We start from the raw sequence: 9,054 nt of genomic DNA, 5'->3' as shown, positions 1-9,054 counted from the left end.
CCCTAACCCTAACCCTAACCCTAACCCTAACCCTAACCCTAACCCTAACCCTAACCCTAACCCTAACCCTAACCCTAACCCTAACCCTAACCCTAACCCTAACCCTAACCCTAACCCTAACCCTAACCCTAACCCTAACCCTAACCCTAACCCTAACCCTAACCCTAACCCTAACCCTAACCCTAACCCTAACCCTAACCCTAACCCTAACCCTAACCCTAACCCTAACCCTAACCCTAACCCTAACCCTAACCCTAACCCTAACCCTAACCCTAACCCTAACCCTAACCCTAACCCTAACCCTAACCCTAACCCTAACCCTAACCCTAACCCTAACCCTAACCCTAACCCTAACCCTAACCCTAACCCTAACCCTAACCCTAACCCTAACCCTAACCCTAACCCTAACCCTAACCCTAACCCTAACCCTAACCCTAACCCTAACCCTAACCCTAACCCTAACCCTAACCCTAACCCTAACCCTAACCCTAACCCTAACCCTAACCCTAACCCTAACCCTAACCCTAACCCTAACCCTAACCCTAACCCTAACCCTAACCCTAACCCTAACCCTAACCCTAACCCTAACCCTAACCCTAACCCTAACCCTAACCCTAACCCTAACCCTAACCCTAACCCTAACCCTAACCCTAACCCTAACCCTAACCCTAACCCTAACCCTAACCCTAACCCTAACCCTAACCCTAACCCTAACCCTAACCCTAACCCTAACCCTAACCCTAACCCTAACCCTAACCCTAACCCTAACCCTAACCCTAACCCTAACCCTAACCCTAACCCTAACCCTAACCCTAACCCTAACCCTAACCCTAACCCTAACCCTAACCCTAACCCTAACCCTAACCCTAACCCTAACCCTAACCCTAACCCTAACCCTAACCCTAACCCTAACCCTAACCCTAACCCTAACCCTAACCCTAACCCTAACCCTAACCCTAACCCTAACCCTAACCCTAACCCTAACCCTAACCCTAACCCTAACCCTAACCCTAACCCTAACCCTAACCCTAACCCTAACCCTAACCCTAACCCTAACCCTAACCCTAACCCTAACCCTAACCCTAACCCTAACCCTAACCCTAACCCTAACCCTAACCCTAACCCTAACCCTAACCCTAACCCTAACCCTAACCCTAACCCTAACCCTAACCCTAACCCTAACCCTAACCCTAACCCTAACCCTAACCCTAACCCTAACCCTAACCCTAACCCTAACCCTAACCCTAACCCTAACCCTAACCCTAACCCTAACCCTAACCCTAACCCTAACCCTAACCCTAACCCTAACCCTAACCCTAACCCTAACCCTAACCCTAACCCTAACCCTAACCCTAACCCTAACCCTAACCCTAACCCTAACCCTAACCCTAACCCTAACCCTAACCCTAACCCTAACCCTAACCCTAACCCTAACCCTAACCCTAACCCTAACCCTAACCCTAACCCTAACCCTAACCCTAACCCTAACCCTAACCCTAACCCTAACCCTAACCCTAACCCTAACCCTAACCCTAACCCTAACCCTAACCCTAACCCTAACCCTAACCCTAACCCTAACCCTAACCCTAACCCTAACCCTAACCCTAACCCTAACCCTAACCCTAACCCTAACCCTAACCCTAACCCTAACCCTAACCCTAACCCTAACCCTAACCCTAACCCTAACCCTAACCCTAACCCTAACCCTAACCCTAACCCTAACCCTAACCCTAACCCTAACCCTAACCCTAACCCTAACCCTAACCCTAACCCTAACCCTAACCCTAACCCTAACCCTAACCCTAACCCTAACCCTAACCCTAACCCTAACCCTAACCCTAACCCTAACCCTAACCCTAACCCTAACCCTAACCCTAACCCTAACCCTAACCCTAACCCTAACCCTAACCCTAACCCTAACCCTAACCCTAACCCTAACCCTAACCCTAACCCTAACCCTAACCCTAACCCTAACCCTAACCCTAACCCTAACCCTAACCCTAACCCTAACCCTAACCCTAACCCTAACCCTAACCCTAACCCTAACCCTAACCCTAACCCTAACCCTAACCCTAACCCTAACCCTAACCCTAACCCTAACCCTAACCCTAACCCTAACCCTAACCCTAACCCTAACCCTAACCCTAACCCTAACCCTAACCCTAACCCTAACCCTAACCCTAACCCTAACCCTAACCCTAACCCTAACCCTAACCCTAACCCTAACCCTAACCCTAACCCTAACCCTAACCCTAACCCTAACCCTAACCCTAACCCTAACCCTAACCCTAACCCTAACCCTAACCCTAACCCTAACCCTAACCCTAACCCTAACCCTAACCCTAACCCTAACCCTAACCCTAACCCTAACCCTAACCCTAACCCTAACCCTAACCCTAACCCTAACCCTAACCCTAACCCTAACCCTAACCCTAACCCTAACCCTAACCCTAACCCTAACCCTAACCCTAACCCTAACCCTAACCCTAACCCTAACCCTAACCCTAACCCTAACCCTAACCCTAACCCTAACCCTAACCCTAACCCTAACCCTAACCCTAACCCTAACCCTAACCCTAACCCTAACCCTAACCCTAACCCTAACCCTAACCCTAACCCTAACCCTAACCCTAACCCTAACCCTAACCCTAACCCTAACCCTAACCCTAACCCTAACCCTAACCCTAACCCTAACCCTAACCCTAACCCTAACCCTAACCCTAACCCTAACCCTAACCCTAACCCTAACCCTAACCCTAACCCTAACCCTAACCCTAACCCTAACCCTAACCCTAACCCTAACCCTAACCCTAACCCTAACCCTAACCCTAACCCTAACCCTAACCCTAACCCTAACCCTAACCCTAACCCTAACCCTAACCCTAACCCTAACCCTAACCCTAACCCTAACCCTAACCCTAACCCTAACCCTAACCCTAACCCTAACCCTAACCCTAACCCTAACCCTAACCCTAACCCTAACCCTAACCCTAACCCTAACCCTAACCCTAACCCTAACCCTAACCCTAACCCTAACCCTAACCCTAACCCTAACCCTAACCCTAACCCTAACCCTAACCCTAACCCTAACCCTAACCCTAACCCTAACCCTAACCCTAACCCTAACCCTAACCCTAACCCTAACCCTAACCCTAACCCTAACCCTAACCCTAACCCTAACCCTAACCCTAACCCTAACCCTAACCCTAACCCTAACCCTAACCCTAACCCTAACCCTAACCCTAACCCTAACCCTAACCCTAACCCTAACCCTAACCCTAACCCTAACCCTAACCCTAACCCTAACCCTAACCCTAACCCTAACCCTAACCCTAACCCTAACCCTAACCCTAACCCTAACCCTAACCCTAACCCTAACCCTAACCCTAACCCTAACCCTAACCCTAACCCTAACCCTAACCCTAACCCTAACCCTAACCCTAACCCTAACCCTAACCCTAACCCTAACCCTAACCCTAACCCTAACCCTAACCCTAACCCTAACCCTAACCCTAACCCTAACCCTAACCCTAACCCTAACCCTAACCCTAACCCTAACCCTAACCCTAACCCTAACCCTAACCCTAACCCTAACCCTAACCCTAACCCTAACCCTAACCCTAACCCTAACCCTAACCCTAACCCTAACCCTAACCCTAACCCTAACCCTAACCCTAACCCTAACCCTAACCCTAACCCTAACCCTAACCCTAACCCTAACCCTAACCCTAACCCTAACCCTAACCCTAACCCTAACCCTAACCCTAACCCTAACCCTAACCCTAACCCTAACCCTAACCCTAACCCTAACCCTAACCCTAACCCTAACCCTAACCCTAACCCTAACCCTAACCCTAACCCTAACCCTAACCCTAACCCTAACCCTAACCCTAACCCTAACCCTAACCCTAACCCTAACCCTAACCCTAACCCTAACCCTAACCCTAACCCTAACCCTAACCCTAACCCTAACCCTAACCCTAACCCTAACCCTAACCCTAACCCTAACCCTAACCCTAACCCTAACCCTAACCCTAACCCTAACCCTAACCCTAACCCTAACCCTAACCCTAACCCTAACCCTAACCCTAACCCTAACCCTAACCCTAACCCTAACCCTAACCCTAACCCTAACCCTAACCCTAACCCTAACCCTAACCCTAACCCTAACCCTAACCCTAACCCTAACCCTAACCCTAACCCTAACCCTAACCCTAACCCTAACCCTAACCCTAACCCTAACCCTAACCCTAACCCTAACCCTAACCCTAACCCTAACCCTAACCCTAACCCTAACCCTAACCCTAACCCTAACCCTAACCCTAACCCTAACCCTAACCCTAACCCTAACCCTAACCCTAACCCTAACCCTAACCCTAACCCTAACCCTAACCCTAACCCTAACCCTAACCCTAACCCTAACCCTAACCCTAACCCTAACCCTAACCCTAACCCTAACCCTAACCCTAACCCTAACCCTAACCCTAACCCTAACCCTAACCCTAACCCTAACCCTAACCCTAACCCTAACCCTAACCCTAACCCTAACCCTAACCCTAACCCTAACCCTAACCCTAACCCTAACCCTAACCCTAACCCTAACCCTAACCCTAACCCTAACCCTAACCCTAACCCTAACCCTAACCCTAACCCTAACCCTAACCCTAACCCTAACCCTAACCCTAACCCTAACCCTAACCCTAACCCTAACCCTAACCCTAACCCTAACCCTAACCCTAACCCTAACCCTAACCCTAACCCTAACCCTAACCCTAACCCTAACCCTAACCCTAACCCTAACCCTAACCCTAACCCTAACCCTAACCCTAACCCTAACCCTAACCCTAACCCTAACCCTAACCCTAACCCTAACCCTAACCCTAACCCTAACCCTAACCCTAACCCTAACCCTAACCCTAACCCTAACCCTAACCCTAACCCTAACCCTAACCCTAACCCTAACCCTAACCCTAACCCTAACCCTAACCCTAACCCTAACCCTAACCCTAACCCTAACCCTAACCCTAACCCTAACCCTAACCCTAACCCTAACCCTAACCCTAACCCTAACCCTAACCCTAACCCTAACCCTAACCCTAACCCTAACCCTAACCCTAACCCTAACCCTAACCCTAACCCTAACCCTAACCCTAACCCTAACCCTAACCCTAACCCTAACCCTAACCCTAACCCTAACCCTAACCCTAACCCTAACCCTAACCCTAACCCTAACCCTAACCCTAACCCTAACCCTAACCCTAACCCTAACCCTAACCCTAACCCTAACCCTAACCCTAACCCTAACCCTAACCCTAACCCTAACCCTAACCCTAACCCTAACCCTAACCCTAACCCTAACCCTAACCCTAACCCTAACCCTAACCCTAACCCTAACCCTAACCCTAACCCTAACCCTAACCCTAACCCTAACCCTAACCCTAACCCTAACCCTAACCCTAACCCTAACCCTAACCCTAACCCTAACCCTAACCCTAACCCTAACCCTAACCCTAACCCTAACCCTAACCCTAACCCTAACCCTAACCCTAACCCTAACCCTAACCCTAACCCTAACCCTAACCCTAACCCTAACCCTAACCCTAACCCTAACCCTAACCCTAACCCTAACCCTAACCCTAACCCTAACCCTAACCCTAACCCTAACCCTAACCCTAACCCTAACCCTAACCCTAACCCTAACCCTAACCCTAACCCTAACCCTAACCCTAACCCTAACCCTAACCCTAACCCTAACCCTAACCCTAACCCTAACCCTAACCCTAACCCTAACCCTAACCCTAACCCTAACCCTAACCCTAACCCTAACCCTAACCCTAACCCTAACCCTAACCCTAACCCTAACCCTAACCCTAACCCTAACCCTAACCCTAACCCTAACCCTAACCCTAACCCTAACCCTAACCCTAACCCTAACCCTAACCCTAACCCTAACCCTAACCCTAACCCTAACCCTAACCCTAACCCTAACCCTAACCCTAACCCTAACCCTAACCCTAACCCTAACCCTAACCCTAACCCTAACCCTAACCCTAACCCTAACCCTAACCCTAACCCTAACCCTAACCCTAACCCTAACCCTAACCCTAACCCTAACCCTAACCCTAACCCTAACCCTAACCCTAACCCTAACCCTAACCCTAACCCTAACCCTAACCCTAACCCTAACCCTAACCCTAACCCTAACCCTAACCCTAACCCTAACCCTAACCCTAACCCAACCCTAACCCTAACCCTAACCCTAACCCTAACCCTAACCCTAACCCTAACCCAACCCTAACCCTAACCCTAACCCTAACCCTAACCCTAACCCTAACCCTAACCCTAACCCTAACCCTAACCCTAACCCTAACCCTAACCCTAACCCTAACCCTAACCCTAACCCTAACCCTAACCCTAACCCTAACCCTAACCCTAACCCTAACCCTAACCCTAACCCTAACCCTAACCCTAACCCTAACCCTAACCCTAACCCTAACCCTAACCCTAACCCTAACCCTAACCCTAACCCTAACCCTAACCCTAACCCTAACCCTAACCCTAACCCTAACCCTAACCCTAACCCTAACCCTAACCCTAACCCTAACCCTAACCCTAACCCTAACCCTAACCCTAACCCTAACCCTAACCCTAACCCTAACCCTAACCCTAACCCTAACCCTAACCCTAACCCTAACCCTAACCCTAACCCTAACCCTAACCCTAACCCTAACCCTAACCCTAACCCTAACCCTAACCCTAACCCTAACCCTAACCCTAACCCTAACCCTAACCCTAACCCTAACCCTAACCCTAACCCTAACCCTAACCCTAACCCTAACCCTAACCCTAACCCTAACCCTAACCCTAACCCTAACCCTAACCCTAACCCTAACCCTAACCCTAACCCTAACCCTAACCCTAACCCTAACCCTAACCCTAACCCTAACCCTAACCCTAACCCTAACCCTAACCCTAACCCTAACCCTAACCCTAACCCTAACCCTAACCCTAACCCTAACCCTAACCCTAACCCTAACCCTAACCCTAACCCTAACCCTAACCCTAACCCTAACCCTAACCCTAACCCTAACCCTAACCCTAACCCTAACCCTAACCCTAACCCTAACCCTAACCCTAACCCTAACCCTAACCCTAACCCTAACCCTAACCCTAACCCTAACCCTAACCCTAACCCTAACCCTAACCCTAACCCTAACCCTAACCCTAACCCTAACCCTAACCCTAACCCTAACCCTAACCCTAACCCTAACCCTAACCCTAACCCTAACCCTAACCCTAACCCTAACCCTAACCCTAACCCTAACCCTAACCCTAACCCTAACCCTAACCCTAACCCTAACCCTAACCCTAACCCTAACCCTAACCCTAACCCTAACCCTAACCCTAACCCTAACCCTAACCCTAACCCTAACCCTAACCCTAACCCTAACCCTAACCCTAACCCTAACCCTAACCCTAACCCTAACCCTAACCCTAACCCTAACCCTAACCCTAACCCTAACCCTAACCCTAACCCTAACCCTAACCCTAACCCTAACCCTAACCCTAACCCTAACCCTAACCCTAACCCTAACCCTAACCCTAACCCTAACCCTAACCCTAACCCTAACCCTAACCCTAACCCTAACCCTAACCCTAACCCTAACCCTAACCCTAACCCTAACCCTAACCCTAACCCTAACCCTAACCCTAACCCTAACCCTAACCCTAACCCTAACCCTAACCCTAACCCTAACCCTAACCCTAACCCTAACCCTAACCCTAACCCTAACCCTAACCCTAACCCTAACCCTAACCCTAACCCTAACCCTAACCCTAACCCTAACCCTAACCCTAACCCTAACCCTAACCCTAACCCTAACCCTAACCCTAACCCTAACCCTAACCCTAACCCTAACCCTAACCCTAACCCTAACCCTAACCCTAACCCTAACCCTAACCCTAACCCTAACCCTAACCCTAACCCTAACCCTAACCCTAACCCTAACCCTAACCCTAACCCTAACCCTAACCCTAACCCTAACCCTAACCCTAACCCTAACCCTAACCCTAACCCTAACCCTAACCCTAACCCTAACCCTAACCCTAACCCTAACCCTAACCCTAACCCTAACCCTAACCCTAACCCTAACCCTAACCCTAACCCTAACCCTAACCCTAACCCTAACCCTAACCCTAACCCTAACCCTAACCCTAACCCTAACCCTAACCCTAACCCTAACCCTAACCCTAACCCTAACCCTAACCCTAACCCTAACCCTAACCCTAACCCTAACCCTAACCCTAACCCTAACCCTAACCCTAACCCTAACCCTAACCCTAACCCTAACCCTAACCCTAACCCTAACCCTAACCCTAACCCTAACCCTAACCCTAACCCTAACCCTAACCCTAACCCTAACCCTAACCCTAACCCTAACCCTAACCCTAACCCTAACCCTAACCCTAACCCTAACCCTAACCCTAACCCTAACCCTAACCCTAACCCTAACCCTAACCCTAACCCTAACCCTAACCCTAACCCTAACCCTAACCCTAACCCTAACCCTAACCCTAACCCTAACCCTAACCCTAACCCTAACCCTAACCCTAACCCTAACCCTAACCCTAACCCTAACCCTAACCCTAACCCTAACCCTAACCCTAACCCTAACCCTAACCCTAACCCTAACCCTAACCCTAACCCTAACCCTAACCCTAACCCTAACCCTAACCCTAACCCTAACCCTAACCCTAACCCTAACCCTAACCCTAACCCTAACCCTAACCCTAACCCTAACCCTAACCCTAACCCTAACCCTAACCCTAACCCTAACCCTAACCCTAACCCTAACCCTAACCCTAACCCTAACCCTAACCCTAACCCTAACCCTAACCCTAACCCTAACCCTAACCCTAACCCTAACCCTAACCCTAACCCTAACCCTAACCCTAACCCTAACCCTAACCCTAACCCTAACCCTAACCCTAACCCTAACCCTAACCCTAACCCTAACCCTAACCCTAACCCTAACCCTAACCCTAACCCTAACC

Source organism: Leptonotus elevatus, chromosome 10, assembly GCF_054856555.1.
Source record: "Leptonotus elevatus isolate MCC_2025b chromosome 10, RoL_Lele_1.0, whole genome shotgun sequence".
Taxonomy (NCBI): Eukaryota; Metazoa; Chordata; class Actinopteri; order Syngnathiformes; family Syngnathidae; genus Leptonotus; species Leptonotus elevatus.
The sequence above is the reverse complement of the archived record's forward strand: the minus strand, read 5'-3'. Positions refer to the sequence as shown.